This window comes from Staurois parvus, unplaced genomic scaffold (assembly GCF_062004578.1).
Source record: "Staurois parvus isolate SC_StPar_1 unplaced genomic scaffold, SC_StPar_1.0 ptg000025l, whole genome shotgun sequence".
In the NCBI taxonomy this organism is placed as follows: Eukaryota; Metazoa; Chordata; class Amphibia; order Anura; family Ranidae; genus Staurois; species Staurois parvus.
The window spans coordinates 11,129,125-11,144,244 of record NW_028317821.1 but is presented as its reverse complement, the minus strand read 5'-3'; the positions used below and the strand labels follow the sequence as shown (position 1 = coordinate 11,144,244).

General features: G+C 46.7%; 44 non-coding genes across 44 annotated transcripts; all 44 read right to left on the bottom strand.

Moving 5' to 3' along the window:
• Positions 1-482: 482 nt before the first annotated feature.
• Positions 483-555, bottom strand: TRNAV-CAC (transfer RNA valine (anticodon CAC)). Its single transcript has one exon. It is a non-coding gene; the product is annotated as a tRNA-Val (tRNA).
• A 117-nt stretch (positions 556-672) lies between these two features.
• Positions 673-745, bottom strand: TRNAV-UAC (transfer RNA valine (anticodon UAC)). The gene has a single exon. It is a non-coding gene; the product is annotated as a tRNA-Val (tRNA).
• Positions 746-864: 119 nt separating this feature from the next.
• Positions 865-937, bottom strand: TRNAV-AAC (transfer RNA valine (anticodon AAC)). Its single transcript has one exon. It is a non-coding gene; the product is annotated as a tRNA-Val (tRNA).
• Positions 938-1,535: 598 nt separating this feature from the next.
• On the bottom strand, positions 1,536-1,608 carry TRNAV-CAC (transfer RNA valine (anticodon CAC)). The gene has a single exon. It is a non-coding gene; the product is annotated as a tRNA-Val (tRNA).
• Positions 1,609-1,725: 117 nt separating this feature from the next.
• Positions 1,726-1,798, bottom strand: TRNAV-UAC (transfer RNA valine (anticodon UAC)). The gene has a single exon. It is a non-coding gene; the product is annotated as a tRNA-Val (tRNA).
• A 119-nt stretch (positions 1,799-1,917) lies between these two features.
• TRNAV-AAC (transfer RNA valine (anticodon AAC)) lies at positions 1,918-1,990 on the bottom strand. The gene has a single exon. It is a non-coding gene; the product is annotated as a tRNA-Val (tRNA).
• Positions 1,991-2,107: 117 nt separating this feature from the next.
• On the bottom strand, positions 2,108-2,180 carry TRNAV-UAC (transfer RNA valine (anticodon UAC)). The gene has a single exon. It is a non-coding gene; the product is annotated as a tRNA-Val (tRNA).
• Positions 2,181-2,299: 119 nt separating this feature from the next.
• Positions 2,300-2,372, bottom strand: TRNAV-AAC (transfer RNA valine (anticodon AAC)). The gene has a single exon. It is a non-coding gene; the product is annotated as a tRNA-Val (tRNA).
• A 598-nt stretch (positions 2,373-2,970) lies between these two features.
• On the bottom strand, positions 2,971-3,043 carry TRNAV-CAC (transfer RNA valine (anticodon CAC)). Its single transcript has one exon. It is a non-coding gene; the product is annotated as a tRNA-Val (tRNA).
• Positions 3,044-3,160: 117 nt separating this feature from the next.
• TRNAV-UAC (transfer RNA valine (anticodon UAC)) lies at positions 3,161-3,233 on the bottom strand. The gene has a single exon. It is a non-coding gene; the product is annotated as a tRNA-Val (tRNA).
• Positions 3,234-3,352: 119 nt separating this feature from the next.
• TRNAV-AAC (transfer RNA valine (anticodon AAC)) lies at positions 3,353-3,425 on the bottom strand. Its single transcript has one exon. It is a non-coding gene; the product is annotated as a tRNA-Val (tRNA).
• Positions 3,426-4,022: 597 nt separating this feature from the next.
• Positions 4,023-4,095, bottom strand: TRNAV-CAC (transfer RNA valine (anticodon CAC)). Its single transcript has one exon. It is a non-coding gene; the product is annotated as a tRNA-Val (tRNA).
• A 117-nt stretch (positions 4,096-4,212) lies between these two features.
• On the bottom strand, positions 4,213-4,285 carry TRNAV-UAC (transfer RNA valine (anticodon UAC)). Its single transcript has one exon. It is a non-coding gene; the product is annotated as a tRNA-Val (tRNA).
• A 119-nt stretch (positions 4,286-4,404) lies between these two features.
• Positions 4,405-4,477, bottom strand: TRNAV-AAC (transfer RNA valine (anticodon AAC)). The gene has a single exon. It is a non-coding gene; the product is annotated as a tRNA-Val (tRNA).
• Positions 4,478-5,075: 598 nt separating this feature from the next.
• Positions 5,076-5,148, bottom strand: TRNAV-CAC (transfer RNA valine (anticodon CAC)). Its single transcript has one exon. It is a non-coding gene; the product is annotated as a tRNA-Val (tRNA).
• A 117-nt stretch (positions 5,149-5,265) lies between these two features.
• Positions 5,266-5,338, bottom strand: TRNAV-UAC (transfer RNA valine (anticodon UAC)). Its single transcript has one exon. It is a non-coding gene; the product is annotated as a tRNA-Val (tRNA).
• A 119-nt stretch (positions 5,339-5,457) lies between these two features.
• Positions 5,458-5,530, bottom strand: TRNAV-AAC (transfer RNA valine (anticodon AAC)). Its single transcript has one exon. It is a non-coding gene; the product is annotated as a tRNA-Val (tRNA).
• A 598-nt stretch (positions 5,531-6,128) lies between these two features.
• On the bottom strand, positions 6,129-6,201 carry TRNAV-CAC (transfer RNA valine (anticodon CAC)). The gene has a single exon. It is a non-coding gene; the product is annotated as a tRNA-Val (tRNA).
• Positions 6,202-6,318: 117 nt separating this feature from the next.
• On the bottom strand, positions 6,319-6,391 carry TRNAV-UAC (transfer RNA valine (anticodon UAC)). Its single transcript has one exon. It is a non-coding gene; the product is annotated as a tRNA-Val (tRNA).
• Positions 6,392-6,510: 119 nt separating this feature from the next.
• On the bottom strand, positions 6,511-6,583 carry TRNAV-AAC (transfer RNA valine (anticodon AAC)). The gene has a single exon. It is a non-coding gene; the product is annotated as a tRNA-Val (tRNA).
• Positions 6,584-7,181: 598 nt separating this feature from the next.
• On the bottom strand, positions 7,182-7,254 carry TRNAV-CAC (transfer RNA valine (anticodon CAC)). The gene has a single exon. It is a non-coding gene; the product is annotated as a tRNA-Val (tRNA).
• A 117-nt stretch (positions 7,255-7,371) lies between these two features.
• TRNAV-UAC (transfer RNA valine (anticodon UAC)) lies at positions 7,372-7,444 on the bottom strand. Its single transcript has one exon. It is a non-coding gene; the product is annotated as a tRNA-Val (tRNA).
• Positions 7,445-7,563: 119 nt separating this feature from the next.
• Positions 7,564-7,636, bottom strand: TRNAV-AAC (transfer RNA valine (anticodon AAC)). Its single transcript has one exon. It is a non-coding gene; the product is annotated as a tRNA-Val (tRNA).
• A 597-nt stretch (positions 7,637-8,233) lies between these two features.
• TRNAV-CAC (transfer RNA valine (anticodon CAC)) lies at positions 8,234-8,306 on the bottom strand. Its single transcript has one exon. It is a non-coding gene; the product is annotated as a tRNA-Val (tRNA).
• Positions 8,307-8,423: 117 nt separating this feature from the next.
• Positions 8,424-8,496, bottom strand: TRNAV-UAC (transfer RNA valine (anticodon UAC)). Its single transcript has one exon. It is a non-coding gene; the product is annotated as a tRNA-Val (tRNA).
• Positions 8,497-8,615: 119 nt separating this feature from the next.
• On the bottom strand, positions 8,616-8,688 carry TRNAV-AAC (transfer RNA valine (anticodon AAC)). The gene has a single exon. It is a non-coding gene; the product is annotated as a tRNA-Val (tRNA).
• A 598-nt stretch (positions 8,689-9,286) lies between these two features.
• TRNAV-CAC (transfer RNA valine (anticodon CAC)) lies at positions 9,287-9,359 on the bottom strand. Its single transcript has one exon. It is a non-coding gene; the product is annotated as a tRNA-Val (tRNA).
• Positions 9,360-9,476: 117 nt separating this feature from the next.
• TRNAV-UAC (transfer RNA valine (anticodon UAC)) lies at positions 9,477-9,549 on the bottom strand. Its single transcript has one exon. It is a non-coding gene; the product is annotated as a tRNA-Val (tRNA).
• Positions 9,550-9,668: 119 nt separating this feature from the next.
• Positions 9,669-9,741, bottom strand: TRNAV-AAC (transfer RNA valine (anticodon AAC)). The gene has a single exon. It is a non-coding gene; the product is annotated as a tRNA-Val (tRNA).
• Positions 9,742-10,339: 598 nt separating this feature from the next.
• On the bottom strand, positions 10,340-10,412 carry TRNAV-CAC (transfer RNA valine (anticodon CAC)). The gene has a single exon. It is a non-coding gene; the product is annotated as a tRNA-Val (tRNA).
• A 117-nt stretch (positions 10,413-10,529) lies between these two features.
• TRNAV-UAC (transfer RNA valine (anticodon UAC)) lies at positions 10,530-10,602 on the bottom strand. Its single transcript has one exon. It is a non-coding gene; the product is annotated as a tRNA-Val (tRNA).
• A 119-nt stretch (positions 10,603-10,721) lies between these two features.
• TRNAV-AAC (transfer RNA valine (anticodon AAC)) lies at positions 10,722-10,794 on the bottom strand. Its single transcript has one exon. It is a non-coding gene; the product is annotated as a tRNA-Val (tRNA).
• Positions 10,795-11,392: 598 nt separating this feature from the next.
• TRNAV-CAC (transfer RNA valine (anticodon CAC)) lies at positions 11,393-11,465 on the bottom strand. The gene has a single exon. It is a non-coding gene; the product is annotated as a tRNA-Val (tRNA).
• A 117-nt stretch (positions 11,466-11,582) lies between these two features.
• Positions 11,583-11,655, bottom strand: TRNAV-UAC (transfer RNA valine (anticodon UAC)). The gene has a single exon. It is a non-coding gene; the product is annotated as a tRNA-Val (tRNA).
• A 119-nt stretch (positions 11,656-11,774) lies between these two features.
• On the bottom strand, positions 11,775-11,847 carry TRNAV-AAC (transfer RNA valine (anticodon AAC)). Its single transcript has one exon. It is a non-coding gene; the product is annotated as a tRNA-Val (tRNA).
• A 598-nt stretch (positions 11,848-12,445) lies between these two features.
• On the bottom strand, positions 12,446-12,518 carry TRNAV-CAC (transfer RNA valine (anticodon CAC)). The gene has a single exon. It is a non-coding gene; the product is annotated as a tRNA-Val (tRNA).
• Positions 12,519-12,635: 117 nt separating this feature from the next.
• TRNAV-UAC (transfer RNA valine (anticodon UAC)) lies at positions 12,636-12,708 on the bottom strand. Its single transcript has one exon. It is a non-coding gene; the product is annotated as a tRNA-Val (tRNA).
• A 119-nt stretch (positions 12,709-12,827) lies between these two features.
• TRNAV-AAC (transfer RNA valine (anticodon AAC)) lies at positions 12,828-12,900 on the bottom strand. The gene has a single exon. It is a non-coding gene; the product is annotated as a tRNA-Val (tRNA).
• Positions 12,901-13,498: 598 nt separating this feature from the next.
• On the bottom strand, positions 13,499-13,571 carry TRNAV-CAC (transfer RNA valine (anticodon CAC)). The gene has a single exon. It is a non-coding gene; the product is annotated as a tRNA-Val (tRNA).
• A 117-nt stretch (positions 13,572-13,688) lies between these two features.
• Positions 13,689-13,761, bottom strand: TRNAV-UAC (transfer RNA valine (anticodon UAC)). The gene has a single exon. It is a non-coding gene; the product is annotated as a tRNA-Val (tRNA).
• A 119-nt stretch (positions 13,762-13,880) lies between these two features.
• On the bottom strand, positions 13,881-13,953 carry TRNAV-AAC (transfer RNA valine (anticodon AAC)). The gene has a single exon. It is a non-coding gene; the product is annotated as a tRNA-Val (tRNA).
• A 598-nt stretch (positions 13,954-14,551) lies between these two features.
• On the bottom strand, positions 14,552-14,624 carry TRNAV-CAC (transfer RNA valine (anticodon CAC)). Its single transcript has one exon. It is a non-coding gene; the product is annotated as a tRNA-Val (tRNA).
• Positions 14,625-14,741: 117 nt separating this feature from the next.
• Positions 14,742-14,814, bottom strand: TRNAV-UAC (transfer RNA valine (anticodon UAC)). The gene has a single exon. It is a non-coding gene; the product is annotated as a tRNA-Val (tRNA).
• Positions 14,815-14,933: 119 nt separating this feature from the next.
• TRNAV-AAC (transfer RNA valine (anticodon AAC)) lies at positions 14,934-15,006 on the bottom strand. The gene has a single exon. It is a non-coding gene; the product is annotated as a tRNA-Val (tRNA).
• Positions 15,007-15,120: the final 114 nt, after the last annotated feature.

Below are 15,120 nucleotides of genomic sequence, written 5' to 3'. Positions count from 1 at the left end.
AACATTCTCAAAACAGCCGCTACTGCCAAGAAACTGTGAGTCATATACGTCAGCTCTAGCTTTTCTACACCTGTTTCTCAACAGCTCAGCTGAAGATATACACCAATGGTCTTCAGGTTTTCCAGGTCAGCTGACTAGGCAGGAGAGCCAAAGTCCACATTCCCATTGCCTTTGGGTCCAGAAAGTAAGTATATCTAAACACTTAGAGCAATAGGCAGCAGGTTTTGCTGCTCAACTCACATAGGGTCTGCAGTGAAAATTTCCCTGTGTGGGACAAGATAACCAGCTCACCTAAAAGCTTCAAGCAAGGGTTTTCAAGTACTCCTTGTCAACTCACACTCCAGGAGATGAAGAACTGACATTGTGGGGAATGCACGGAAACTCTGACGGAGATGTGCAAATTTCACGTACGGCTGTTACACGGGAAAGGCGTGGGACAAGTGTTGAGTCAACCTATGCGGGAAAAAGTTAAAGGTAAGCATTGTTTCTGCCCGGTTTCGAACCGGGGACCTTTCGCGTGTGAGGCGAACGTGATAACCACTACACTACAGAAACCCATTCTTGCTAGTTTTTGTGTCTTCCAAGCTGTAGGTCTATGCTAAAGTACAATGGGTGAAAAAAGCAGAGGAAAGCGGCGTAGACTGTGGCTAAAAGCACAAATGAGGTGCATTGTGTTTCTGCCCGGTTTCGAACTGGGGACCTTTCGCGTGTAAGGCGAACGTGATAACCACTACACTACAGAAACCTAATCTTGGGATTTTTTTTGTGTCTTCCAACCTGAAAGTCTATGCTAAAGTACAATGGGTGAAAAAATCAGCGGAAAGCGGCGTAGACTGTGGCTAAAAGCACAAACGAGGTGCATTGTGTTTCTGCCCGGTTTCGAACCGGGGACCTTTCGCGTGTTAGGCGAACGTGATAACCACTACACTACAGAAACCCACCACGGCTGCCTGCTTTCGGACGTGAGGTCGGAAGCACTGGTCACCTCGTGGGTTACTTTTTGTTTCTGGCTTTTTCATAGCTTGAGTTTCCTTTACCTTCCTTGCAGATTAAAACATTCTCAAAACAGCCGCTACTGCCAAGAAACTGTGAGTCATATACGTCAGCTCTAGCTTTTCTACACCTGTTTCTCAACAGCTCAGCTGAAGATATACACCAATGGTCTTCAGGTTTTCCAGGTCAGCTGACTAGGCAGGAGAGCCAAAGTCCACATTCCCATTGCCTTTGGGTCCAGAAAGTAAGTATATCTAAACACTTAGAGCAATAGGCAGCAGGTTTTGCTGCTCAACTCACATAGGGTCTGCAGTGAAAATTTCCCTGTGTGGGACAAGATAACCAGCTCACCTAAAAGCTTCAAGCAAGGGTTTTCAAGTACTCCTTGTCAACTCACACTCCAGGAGATGAAGAACTGACATTGTGGGGAATGCACGGAAACTCTGACGGAGATGTGCAAATTTCACGTACGGCTGTTACACGGGAAAGGCGTGGGACAAGTGTTGAGTCAACCTATGCGGGAAAAAGTTAAAGGTAAGCATTGTTTCTGCCCGGTTTCGAACCGGGGACCTTTCGCGTGTGAGGCGAATGTGATAACCACTACACTACAGAAACCCTTTCTTGCTAGTTTTTGTGTCTTCCAAGCTGTAGGTCTATGCTAAAGTACAATGGGTGAAAAAAGCAGAGGAAAGCGGCGTAGACTGTGGCTAAAAGCACAAACGAGGTGCATTGTGTTTCTGCCCGGTTTCGAACCGGGGACCTTTCGCGTGTAAGGCGAACGTGATAACCACTACACTACAGAAACCTAATCTTGGGATTTTTTTCGTGTCTTCCAACCTGAAAGTCTATGCTAAAGTACAATGGGTGAAAAAAGCAGCGGAAAGCGGCGTAGACTGTGGCTAAAAGCACAAACGAGGTGCATTGTGTTTCTGCCCGGTTTCGAACCGGGGACCTTTTGCGTGTTAGGCGAACGTGATAACCACTACACTACAGAAACCCTTTCTTGCTAGTTTTTGTGTCTTCCAAGCTGTAGGTCTATGCTAAAGTACAATGGGTGAAAAAAGCAGAGGAAAGCGGCGTAGACTGTGGCTAAAAGCACAAACGAGGTGCATTGTGTTTCTGCCCGGTTTCGAACCGGGGACCTTTCGCGTGTAAGGCGAACGTGATAACCACTACACTACAGACACCTAATCTTGGGATTTTTTTCGTGTCTTCCAACCTGAAAGTCTATGCTAAAGTACAATGGGTGAAAAAAGTAGCGGAAAGCGGCGCAGACTGTGGCTAAAAGAACAAATGAGGTGCATTGTGTTTCTGCCCGGTTTCGAACCGGGGACCTTTCGCGTGTTAGGCGAACGTGATAACCACTACACTACAGAAACCCACCACGGCTGCCTGCTTTCGGACGTGAGGTCGGAAGCACTGGTCACCTCGTGGGTTACTTTTTGTTTCTGGTTTTTTCATAGCTTGAGTTTCCTTTACCTTCCTTGCAGATTAAAACATTCTCAAAACAGCCGCTACTGCCAAGAAACTGTGAGTCATATACGTCAGCTCTAGCTTTTCTACACCTGTTTCTCAACAGCTCAGCTGAAGATATACACCAATGGTCTTCAGGTTTTCCAGGTCAGCTGACTAGGCAGGAGAGCCAAAGTCCACATTCCCATTGCCTTTGGGTCCAGAAAGTAAGTATATCTAAACACTTAGAGCAATAGGCAGCAGGTTTTGCTGCTCAACTCACATAGGGTCTGCAGTGAAAATTTCCCTGTGTGGGACAAGATAACCAGCTCACCTAAAAGCTTCAAGCAAGGGTTTTCAAGTACTCCTTGTCAACTCACACTCCAGGAGATGAAGAACTGACATTGTGGGGAATGCACGGAAACTCTGACGGAGATGTGCAAATTTCACGTACGGCTGTTACACGGGAAAGGCGTGGGACAAGTGTTGAGTCAACCTATGCGGGAAAAAGTTAAAGGTAAGCATTGTTTCTGCCTGGTTTCGAACCGGGGACCTTTCGCGTGTGAGGCGAATGTGATAACCACTACACTACAGAAACCCATTCTTGCTAGTTTTTGTGTCTTCCAAGCTGTAGGTCTATGCTAAAGTACAATGGGTGAAAAAAGCAGAGGAAAGCGGCGTAGACTGTGGCTAAAAGCACAAGCGAGGTGCATTGTGTTTCTGCCCGGTTTCGAACCGGGGACCTTTCGCGTGTAAGGCAAACGTGATAACCACTACACTACAGAAACCTAATCTTGGGATTTTTTTTGTGTCTTCCAACCTGAAAGTCTATGCTAAAGTACAATGGGTGAAAAAAGCAGCGGAAAGCGGCGTAGACTGTGGCTAAAAGCACAAACGAGGTGCATTGTGTTTCTGCCCGGTTTCGAACCGGGGACCTTTCGCGTGTTAGGCGAACGTGATAACCACTACACTACAGAAACCCACCACGGCTGCCTGCTTTCGGACGTGAGGTCGGAAGCACTGGTCACCTCGTGGGTTACTTTTTGTTTCTGGTTTTTTCATAGCTTGAGTTTCCTTTACCTTCCTTGCAGATTAAAACATTCTCAAAACAGCTGCTACTGCCAAGAAACTGTGAGTCATATACGTCAGCTCTAGCTTTTCTACACCTGTTTCTCAACAGCTCAGCTGAAGATATACACCAATGGTCTTCAGGTTTTCCAGGTCAACTGACTAGGCAGGAGAGCCAAAGTACACATTCCCATTGCCTTTGGGTCCAGAAAGTAAGTATATCTAAACACTTAGAGCAATAGGCAGCAGGTTTTGCTGCTCAACTCACATAGGGTCTGCAGTGAAAATTTCCCTGTGTGGGACAAGATAACCAGCTCACCTAAAAGCTTCAAGCAAGGGTTTTCAAGTACTCCTTGTCAACTCACACTCCAGGAGATGAAGAACTGACATTGTGGGGAATGCACGGAAACTCTGACGGAGATGTGCAATTTCACGTATGGCTGTTACACGGGAAAGGCGTGGGACAAGTGTTGAGTCAACCTATGCAGGAAAAAGTTAAAGGTAAGCATTGTTTCTGCCCGGATTAGAACCGGGAACCTTTCGCGTGTGAGGCGAACGTGATAACCACTACACTACAGAAACCCATTCTTGCTAGTTTTTGTGTCTTCCAAGCTGTAGGTCTATGCTAAAGTACAATGGGTGAAAAAAGCAGAGGAAAGTGGCGTAGACTGTGGCTAAAAGCACAAATGAGGTGCATTGTGTTTCTGCCCGGTTTTGAACTGGGGACCTTTCGCGTGTAAGGCGAACGTGACAACCACTACACTACAGAAACCTAATCTTGGGATTTTTTTTGTGTCTTCCAACCTGAAAGTCTATGCTAAAGTACAATGGGTGAAAAAAGCAGCGGAAAGCGGCGTAGACTGTGGCTAAAAGCACAAACGAGGTGCATTGTGTTTCTGCCCGGTTTCGAACCGGGGACCTTTCGCGTGTTAGGCGAACGTGATAACCACTACACTACAGAAACCCACCACGGCTGCCTGCTTTCGGACGTGAGGTCGGAAGCACTGGTCACCTCGTGGGTTACTTTTTGTTTCTGGTTTTTTCATAGCTTGAGTTTCCTTTACCTTCCTTGCAGATTAAAACATTCTCAAAACAGCCGCTACTGCCAAGAAACTGTGAGTCATATACGTCAGCTCTAGCTTTTCTACACCTGTTTCTCAACAGCTCAGCTGAAGATATACACCAATGGTCTTCAGGTTTTCCAGGTCAGCTGACTAGGCAGGAGAGCCAAAGTCCACATTCCCATTGCCTTTGGGTCCAGAAAGTAAGTATATCTAAACACTTAGAGCAATAGGCAGCAGGTTTTGCTGCTCAACTCACATAGGGTCTGCAGTGAAAATTTCCCTGTGTGGGACAAGATAACCAGCTCACCTAAAAGCTTCAAGCAAGGGTTTTCAAGTACTCCTTGTCAACTCACACTCCAGGAGATGAAGAACTGACATTGTGGGGAATGCACGGAAACTCTGACGGAGATGTGCAAATTTCACGTACGGCTGTTACACGGGAAAGGCGTGGGACAAGTGTTGAGTCAACCTATGCGGGAAAAAGTTAAAGGTAAGCATTGTTTCTGCCCGGTTTCGAACCGGGGACCTTTCGCGTGTGAGGCGAACGTGATAACCACTACACTACAGAAACCCTTTCTTGCTAGTTTTTGTGTCTTCCAAGCTGTAGGTCTATGCTAAAGTACAATGGGTGAAAAAAGCAGAGGAAAGCGGCGTAGACTGTGGCTAAAACCACAAACGAGGTGCATTGTGTTTCTGCCCGGTTTCGAACCGGGGACCTTTCGCGTGTAAGGCGAACGTGATAACCACTACACTACAGAAACCTAATCTTGGGATTTTTTTTGTGTCTTCCAACCTGAAAGTCTATGCTAAAGTACAATGGGTGAAAAAATCAGCGGAAAGCGGCGTAGACTGTGGCTAAAAGCACAAACGAGGTGCATTGTGTTTCTGCCCGGTTTCGAACCGGGGACCTTTCGCGTGTTAGGCGAACGTGGTAACCACTACACTACAGAAACCCACCACGGCTGCCTGCTTTCGGACGTGAGGTCGGAAGCACTGGTCACCTCGTGGGTTACTTTTTGTTTCTGGCTTTTTCATAGCTTGAGTTTCCTTTACCTTCCTTGCAGATTAAAACATTCTCAAAACAGCCGCTACTGCCAAGAAACTGTGAGTCATATACGTCAGCTCTAGCTTTTCTACACCTGTTTCTCAACAGCTCAGCTGAAGATATACACCAATGGTCTTCAGGTTTTCCAGGTCAGCTGACTAGGCAGGAGAGCCAACGTCCACATTCCCATTGCCTTTGGGTCCAGAAAGTAAGTATATCTAAACACTTAGAGCAATAGGCAGCAGGTTTTGCTGCTCAACTCACATAGGGTCTGCAGTGAAAATTTCCCTGTGTGGGACAAGATAACCAGCTCACCTAAAAGCTTCAAGCAAGGGTTTTCAAGTACTCCTTGTCAACTCACACTCCAGGAGATGAAGAACTGACATTGTGGGGAATGCACGGAAACTCTGACGGAGATGTGCAAATTTCACGTACGGCTGTTACACGGGAAAGGCGTGGGACAAGTGTTGAGTCAACCTATGCGGGAAAAAGTTAAAGGTAAGCATTGTTTCTGCCCGGTTTCGAACCAGGGACCTTTCGCGTGTGAGGCGAATGTGATAACCACTACACTACAGAAACCCTTTCTTGCTAGTTTTTGTGTCTTCCAAGCTGTAGGTCTATGCTAAAGTACAATGGGTGAAAAAAGCAGAGGAAAGCGGCGTAGACTGTGGCTAAAAGCACAAACGAGGTGCATTGTGTTTCTGCCCGGTTTCGAACCGGGGACCTTTCGCGTGTAAGGCGAACGTGATAACCACTACACTACAGACACCTAATCTTGGGATTTTTTTCGTGTCTTCCAACCTGAAAGTCTATGCTAAAGTACAATGGGTGAAAAAAGTAGCGGAAAGCGGCGCAGACTGTGGCTAAAAGAACAAATGAGGTGCATTGTGTTTCTGCCCGGTTTCGAACCGGGGACCTTTCGCGTGTTAGGCGAACGTGATAACCACTACACTACAGAAACCCACCACGGCTGCCTGCTTTCGGACGTGAGGTCGGAAGCACTGGTCACCTCGTGGGTTACTTTTTGTTTCTGGTTTTTTCATAGCTTGAGTTTCCTTTACCTTCCTTGCAGATTAAAACATTCTCAAAACAGCCGCTACTGCCAAGAAACTGTGAGTCATATACGTCAGCTCTAGCTTTTCTACACCTGTTTCTCAACAGCTCAGCTGAAGATATACACCAATGGTCTTCAGGTTTTCCAGGTCAGCTGACTAGGCAGGAGAGCCAAAGTCCACATTCCCATTGCCTTTGGGTCCAGAAAGTAAGTATATCTAAACACTTAGAGCAATAGGCAGCAGGTTTTGCTGCTCAACTCACATAGGGTCTGCAGTGAAAATTTCCCTGTGTGGGACAAGATAACCAGCTCACCTAAAAGCTTCAAGCAAGGGTTTTCAAGTACTCCTTGTCAACTCACACTCCAGGAGATGAAGAACTGACATTGTGGGGAATGCACGGAAACTCTGACGGAGATGTGCAAATTTCACGTACGGCTGTTACACGGGAAAGGCGTGGGACAAGTGTTGAGTCAACCTATGCGGGAAAAAGTTAAAGGTAAGCATTGTTTCTGCCTGGTTTCGAACCGGGGACCTTTCGCGTGTGAGGCGAATGTGATAACCACTACACTACAGAAACCCATTCTTGTTAGTTTTTGTGTCTTCCAAGCTGTAGGTCTATGCTAAAGTACAATGGGTGAAAAAAGCAGAGGAAAGCGGCGTAGACTGTGGCTAAAAGCACAAGCGAGGTGCATTGTGTTTCTGCCCGGTTTCGAACCGGGGACCTTTCGCGTGTAAGGCAAACGTGATAACCACTACACTACAGAAACCTAATCTTGGGATTTTCTTCGTGTCTTCCAACCTGAAAGTCTATGCTAAAGTACAATGGGTGAAAAAAGCAGCGGAAAGCGGCGTAGACTGTGGCTAAAAGCACAAACGAGGTGCATTGTGTTTCTGCCCGGTTTCGAACCGGGGACCTTTCGCGTGTTAGGCGAACGTGATAACCACTACACTACAGAAACCCACCACGGCTGCCTGCTTTCGGATGTGAGGTCGGAAGCACTGGTCACCTCGTGGGTTACTTTTTGTTTCTGGTTTTTTCATAGCTTGAGTTTCCTTTACCTTCCTTGCAGATTAAAACATTCTCAAAACAGCTGCTACTGCCAAGAAACTGTGAGTCATATACGTCAGCTCTAGCTTTTCTACACCTGTTTCTCAACAGCTCAGCTGAAGATATACACCAATGGTCTTCAGGTTTTCCAGGTCAACTGACTAGGCAGGAGAGCCAAAGTACACATTCCCATTGCCTTTGGGTCCAGAAAGTAAGTATATCTAAACACTTAGAGCAATAGGCAGCAGGTTTTGCTGCTCAACTCACATAGGGTCTGCAGTGAAAATTTCCCTGTGTGGGACAAGATAACCAGCTCACCTAAAAGCTTCAAGCAAGGGTTTTCAAGTACTCCTTGTCAACTCACACTCCAGGAGATGAAGAACTGACATTGTGGGGAATGCACGGAAACTCTGACGGAGATGTGCAATTTCACGTATGGCTGTTACACGGGAAAGGCGTGGGACAAGTGTTGAGTCAACCTATGCAGGAAAAAGTTAAAGGTAAGCATTGTTTCTGCCCGGTTTAGAACCGGGAACCTTTCGCGTGTGAGGCGAACGTGATAACCACTACACTACAGAAACCCATTCTTGCTAGTTTTTGTGTCTTCCAAGCTGTAGGTCTATGCTAAAGTACAATGGGTGAAAAAAGCAGAGGAAAGTGGCGTAGACTGTGGCTAAAAGCACAAATGAGGTGCATTGTGTTTCTGCCCGGTTTCGAACTGGGGACCTTTCGCGTGTAAGGCGAACGTGACAACCACTACACTACAGAAACCTAATCTTGGGATTTTTTTTGTGTCTTCCAACCTGAAAGTCTATGCTAAAGTACAATGGGTGAAAAAAGCAGCGGAAAGCGGCGTAGACTGTGGCTAAAAGCACAAACGAGGTGCATTGTGTTTCTGCCCGGTTTCGAACCGGGGACCTTTCGCGTGTTAGGCGAACGTGATAACCACTACACTACAGAAACCCACCACGGCTGCCTGCTTTCGGACGTGAGGTCGGAAGCACTGGTCACCTCGTGGGTTACTTTTTGTTTCTGGTTTTTTCATAGCTTGAGTTTCCTTTACCTTCCTTGCAGATTAAAACATTCTCAAAACAGCCGCTACTGCCAAGAAACTGTGAGTCATATACGTCAGCTCTAGCTTTTCTACACCTGTTTCTCAACAGCTCAGCTGAAGATATACACCAATGGTCTTCAGGTTTTCCAGGTCAGCTGACTAGGCAGGAGAGCCAAAGTCCACATTCCCATTGCCTTTGGGTCCAGAAAGTAAGTATATCTAAACACTTAGAGCAATAGGCAGCAGGTTTTGCTGCTCAACTCACATAGGGTCTGCAGTGAAAATTTCCCTGTGTGGGACAAGATAACCAGCTCACCTAAAAGCTTCAAGCAAGGGTTTTCAAGTACTCCTTGTCAACTCACACTCCAGGAGATGAAGAACTGACATTGTGGGGAATGCACGGAAACTCTGACGGAGATGTGCAAATTTCACGTACGGCTGTTACACGGGAAAGGCGTGGGACAAGTGTTGAGTCAACCTATGCGGGAAAAAGTTAAAGGTAAGCATTGTTTCTGCCCGGTTTCGAACCGGGGACCTTTCGCGTGTGAGGCGAATGTGATAACCACTACACTACAGAAACCCTTTCTTGCTAGTTTTTGTGTCTTCCAAGCTGTAGGTCTATGCTAAAGTACAATGGGTGAAAAAAGCAGAGGAAAGCGGCGTAGACTGTGGCTAAAACCACAAACGAGGTGCATTGTGTTTCTGCCCGGTTTCGAACCGGGGACCTTTCGCGTGTAAGGCGAACGTGATAACCACTACACTACAGAAACCTAATCTTGGGATTTTTTTTGTGTCTTCCAACCTGAAAGTCTATGCTAAAGTACAATGGGTGAAAAAATCAGCGGAAAGCGGCGTAGACTGTGGCTAAAAGCACAAACGAGGTGCATTGTGTTTCTGCCCGGTTTCGAACCGGGGACCTTTCGCGTGTTAGGCGAACGTGATAACCACTACACTACAGAAACCCACCACGGCTGCCTGCTTTCGGACGTGAGGTCGGAAGCACTGGTCACCTCGTGGGTTACTTTTTGTTTCTGGCTTTTTCATAGCTTGAGTTTCCTTTACCTTCCTTGCAGATTAAAACATTCTCAAAACAGCCGCTACTGCCAAGAAACTGTGAGTCATATACGTCAGCTCTAGCTTTTCTACACCTGTTTCTCAACAGCTCAGCTGAAGATATACACCAATGGTCTTCAGGTTTTCCAGGTCAGCTGACTAGGCAGGAGAGCCAACGTCCACATTCCCATTGCCTTTGGGTCCAGAAAGTAAGTATATCTAAACACTTAGAGCAATAGGCAGCAGGTTTTGCTGCTCAACTCACATAGGGTCTGCAGTGAAAATTTCCCTGTGTGGGACAAGATAACCAGCTCACCTAAAAGCTTCAAGCAAGGGTTTTCAAGTACTCCTTGTCAACTCACACTCCAGGAGATGAAGAACTGACATTGTGGGGAATGCACGGAAACTCTGACGGAGATGTGCAAATTTCACGTACGGCTGTTACACGGGAAAGGCGTGGGACAAGTGTTGAGTCAACCTATGCGGGAAAAAGTTAAAGGTAAGCATTGTTTCTGCCTGGTTTCGAACCGGGGACCTTTCGCGTGTGAGGCGAACGTGATAACCACTACACTACAGAAACCCTTTCTTGCTAGTTTTTGTGTCTTCCAAGCTGTAGGTCTATGCTAAAGTACAATGGGTGAAAAAAGCAGAGGAAAGCGGCGTAGACTGTGGCTAAAAGCACAAACGAGGTGCATTGTGTTTCTGCCCGGTTTCGAACCGGGGACCTTTCGCGTGTAAGGCGAACGTGATAACCACTACACTACAGACACCTAATCTTGGGATTTTTTTCGTGTCTTCCAACCTGAAAGTCTATGCTAAAGTACAATGGGTGAAAAAAGTAGCGGAAAGCGGCGCAGACTGTGGCTAAAAGAACAAATGAGGTGCATTGTGTTTCTGCCCGGTTTCGAACCGGGGACCTTTCGCGTGTTAGGCGAACGTGATAACCACTACACTACAGAAACCCACCACGGCTGCCTGCTTTCGGACGTGAGGTCGGAAGCACTGGTCACCTCGTGGGTTACTTTTTGTTTCTGGTTTTTTCATAGCTTGAGTTTCCTTTACCTTCCTTGCAGATTAAAACATTCTCAAAACAGCCGCTACTGCCAAGAAACTGTGAGTCATATACGTCAGCTCTAGCTTTTCTACACCTGTTTCTCAACAGCTCAGCTGAAGATATACACCAATGGTCTTCAGGTTTTCCAGGTCAGCTGACTAGGCAGGAGAGCCAAAGTCCACATTCCCATTGCCTTTGGGTCCAGAAAGTAAGTATATCTAAACACTTAGAGCAATAGGCAGCAGGTTTTGCTGCTCAACTCACATAGGGTCTGCAGTGAAAATTTCCCTGTGTGGGACAATATAACCAGCTCACCTAAAAGCTTCAAGCAAGGGTTTTCAAGTACTCCTTGTCAACTCACACTCCAGGAGATGAAGAACTGACATTGTGGGGAATGCACGGAAACTCTGACGGAGATGTGCAAATTTCACGTACGGCTGTTACACGGGAAAGACGTGGGACAAGTGTTGAGTCAACCTATGCGGGAAAAAGTTAAAGGTAAGCATTGTTTCTGCCCGGTTTCGAACCGGGGACCTTTCGCGTGTGAGGCGAACGTGATAACCACTACACTACAGAAACCCTTTCTTGCTAGTTTTTGTGTCTTCCAAGCTGTAGGTCTATGCTAAAGTACAATGGGTGAAAAAAGCAGAGGAAAGCGGCGTAGACTGTGGCTAAAAGCACAAACGAGGTGCATTGTGTTTCTGCCCGGTTTCGAACCGGGGACCTTTCGCGTGTAAGGCGAACGTGATAACCACTACACTACAGACACCTAATCTTGGGATTTTTTTCGTGTCTTCCAACCTGAAAGTCTATGCTAAAGTACAATGGGTGAAAAAAGTAGCGGAAAGCGGCGCAGACTGTGGCTAAAAGAACAAATGAGGTGCATTGTGTTTCTGCCCGGTTTCGAACCGGGGACCTTTCGCGTGTTAGGCGAACGTGATAACCACTACACTACAGAAACCCACCACGGCTGCCTGCTTTCGGACGTGAGGTCGGAAGTACTGGTCACCTCGTGGGTTACTTTTTGTTTCTGGTTTTTTCATAGCTTGAGTTTCCTTTACCTTCCTTGCAGATTAAAACATTCTCAAAACAGCCGCTACTGCCAAGAAACTGTGAGTCATATACGTCAGCTCTAGCTTTTCTACACCTGTTTCTCAACAGCTCAGCTGAAGATATACACCAATGGTCTTCAGGTTTTCCAGGTCAGCTGACTAGGCAGGAGAGCCAAAGTCCACATTCCCATTGCCTTTGGGTCCAGAAAGTAAGTATATCTAAACACTTAGAGCAATAGGCAGCAGGTTTTGCTGCTCAACTCACATAGGGTCTGCAGTGAAAATTTCCCTGTGTGGGACAAGATAACCAGCTCACCTAAAAGCTTCAAGCAAGGGTTTTCAAGTACTCCTTGTCAACTCACACTCCAGGAGATGAAGAACTGACATTGTGGGGAATGCACGGAAACTCTGACGGAGATGTGCAAATTTCACGTACGGCTGTTACACGGGAAAGGCGTGGGACAAGTGTTGAGTCAACCTATGCGGGAAAAAGTTAAAGGTAAGCATTGTTTCTGCCCGGTTTCGAACCGGGGACCTTTCGCGTGTGAGGCGAACGTGATAACCACTACACTACAGAAACCCATTCTTGCTAGTTTTTGTGTCTTCCAAGCTGTAGGTCTATGCTAAAGTACAATGGGTGAAAAAAGCAGAGGAAAGCGGCGTAGACTGTGGCTAAAAGCACAAATGAGGTGCATTGTGTTTCTGCCCGGTTTCGAACTGGGGACCTTTCGCGTGTAAGGCGAACGTGATAACCACTACACTACAGAAACCTAATCTTGGGATTTTTTTTGTGTCTTCCAACCTGAAAGTCTATGCTAAAGTACAATGGGTGAAAAAATCAGCGGAAAGCGGCGTAGACTGTGGCTAAAAGCACAAATGAGGTGCATTGTGTTTCTGCCCGGTTTCGAACCGGGGACCTTTCGCGTGTTAGGCGAACGTGATAACCACTACACTACAGAAACCCACCACGGCTGCCTGCTTTCGGACGTGAGGTCGGAAGCACTGGTCACCTCGTGGGTTACTTTTTGTTTCTGGCTTTTTCATAGCTTGAGTTTCCTTTACCTTCCTTGCAGATTAAAACATTCTCAAAACAGCCGCTACTGCCAAGAAACTGTGAGTCATATACGTCAGCTCTAGCTTTTCTACACCTGTTTCTCAACAGCTCAGCTGAAGATATACACCAATGGTCTTCAGGTTTTCCAGGTCAGCTGACTAGGCAGGAGAGCCAAAGTCCACATTCCCATTGCCTTTGGGTCCAGAAAGTAAGTATATCTAAACACTTAGAGCAATAGGCAGCAGGTTTTGCTGCTCAACTCACATAGGGTCTGCAGTGAAAATTTCCCTGTGTGGGACAAGATAACCAGCTCACCTAAAAGCTTCAAGCAAGGGTTTTCAAGTACTCCTTGTCAACTCACACTCCAGGAGATGAAGAACTGACATTGTGGGGAATGCACGGAAACTCTGACGGAGATGTGCAAATTTCACGTACGGCTGTTACACGGGAAAGGCGTGGGACAAGTGTTGAGTCAACCTATGCGGGAAAAAGTTAAAGGTAAGCATTGTTTCTGCCCGGTTTCGAACCGGGGACCTTTCGCATGTGAGGCGAATGTGATAACCACTACACTACAGAAACCCTTTCTTGCTAGTTTTTGTGTCTTCCAAGCTGTAGGTCTATGCTAAAGTACAATGGGTGAAAAAAGCAGAGGAAAGCGGCGTAGACTGTGGCTAAAAGCACAAACGAGGTGCATTGTGTTTCTGCCCGGTTTCGAACCGGGGACCTTTTGCGTGTAAGGCGAACGTGATAACCACTACACTACAGAAACCTAATCTTGGGATTTTTTTCGTGTCTTCCAACCTGAAAGTCTATGCTAAAGTACAATGGGTGAAAAAAGCAGCGGAAAGCGGCGTAGACTGTGGCTAAAAGCACAAACGAGGTGCATTGTGTTTCTGCCCGGTTTCGAACCGGGGACCTTTTGCGTGTTAGGCGAACGTGATAACCACTACACTACAGAAACCCACCACGGCTGCCTGCTTTCGGACGTGAGGTCGGAAGCACTGGTCACCTCGTTGGTTACTTTTTGTTTCTGGTTTTTTCATAGCTTGAGTTTCCTTTACCTTCCTTGCAGATTAAAACATTCTCAAAACAGCCGCTACTGCCAAGAAACTGTGAGTCATATACGTCAGCTCTAGCTTTTCTACACCTGTTTCTCAACAGCTCAGCTGAAGATATACACCAATGGTCTTCAGGTTTTCCAGGTCAGCTGACTAGGCAGGAGAGCCAAAGTCCACATTCCCATTGCCTTTGGGTCCAGAAAGTAAGTATATCTAAACACTTAGAGCAATAGGCAGCAGGTTTTGCTGCTCAACTCACATAGGGTCTGCAGTGAAAATTTCCCTGTGTGGGACAAGATAACCAGCTCACCTAAAAGCTTCAAGCAAGGGTTTTCAAGTACTCCTTGTCAACTCACACTCCAGGAGATGAAGAACTGACATTGTGGGGAATGCACGGAAACTCTGACGGAGATGTGCAAATTTCACGTACGGCTGTTACACGGGAAAGGCGTGGGACAAGTGTTGAGTCAACCTATGCGGGAAAAAGTTAAAGGTAAGCATTGTTTCTGCCCGGTTTCGAACCGGGGACCTTTCGCGTGTGAGGCGAATGTGATAACCACTACACTACAGAAACCCTTTCTTGCTAGTTTTTGTGTCTTCTAAGCTGTAGGTCTATGCTAAAGTACAATGGGTGAAAAAAGCAGAGGAAAGCGGCGTAGACTGTGGCTAAAAGCACAAACGAGGTGCATTGTGTTTCTGCCCGGTTTCGAACCGGGGACCTTTCGCGTGTAAGGCGAACGTGATAACCACTACACTACAGACACCTAATCTTGGGATTTTTTTCGTGTCTTCCAACCTGAAAGTCTATGCTAAAGTACAATGGGTGAAAAAAGTAGCGGAAAGCGGCGCAGACTGTGGCTAAAAGAACAAATGAGGTGCATTGTGTTTCTGCCCGGTTTCGAACCGGGGACCTTTCGCGTGTTAGGCGAACGTGATAACCACTACACTACAGAAACCCACCACGGCTGCCTGCTTTCGGACGTGAGGTCGGAAGCACTGGTCACCTCGTGGGTTACTTTTTGTTTCTGGTTTTTTCATAGCTTGAGTTTCCTTTACCTTCCTTGCAGATT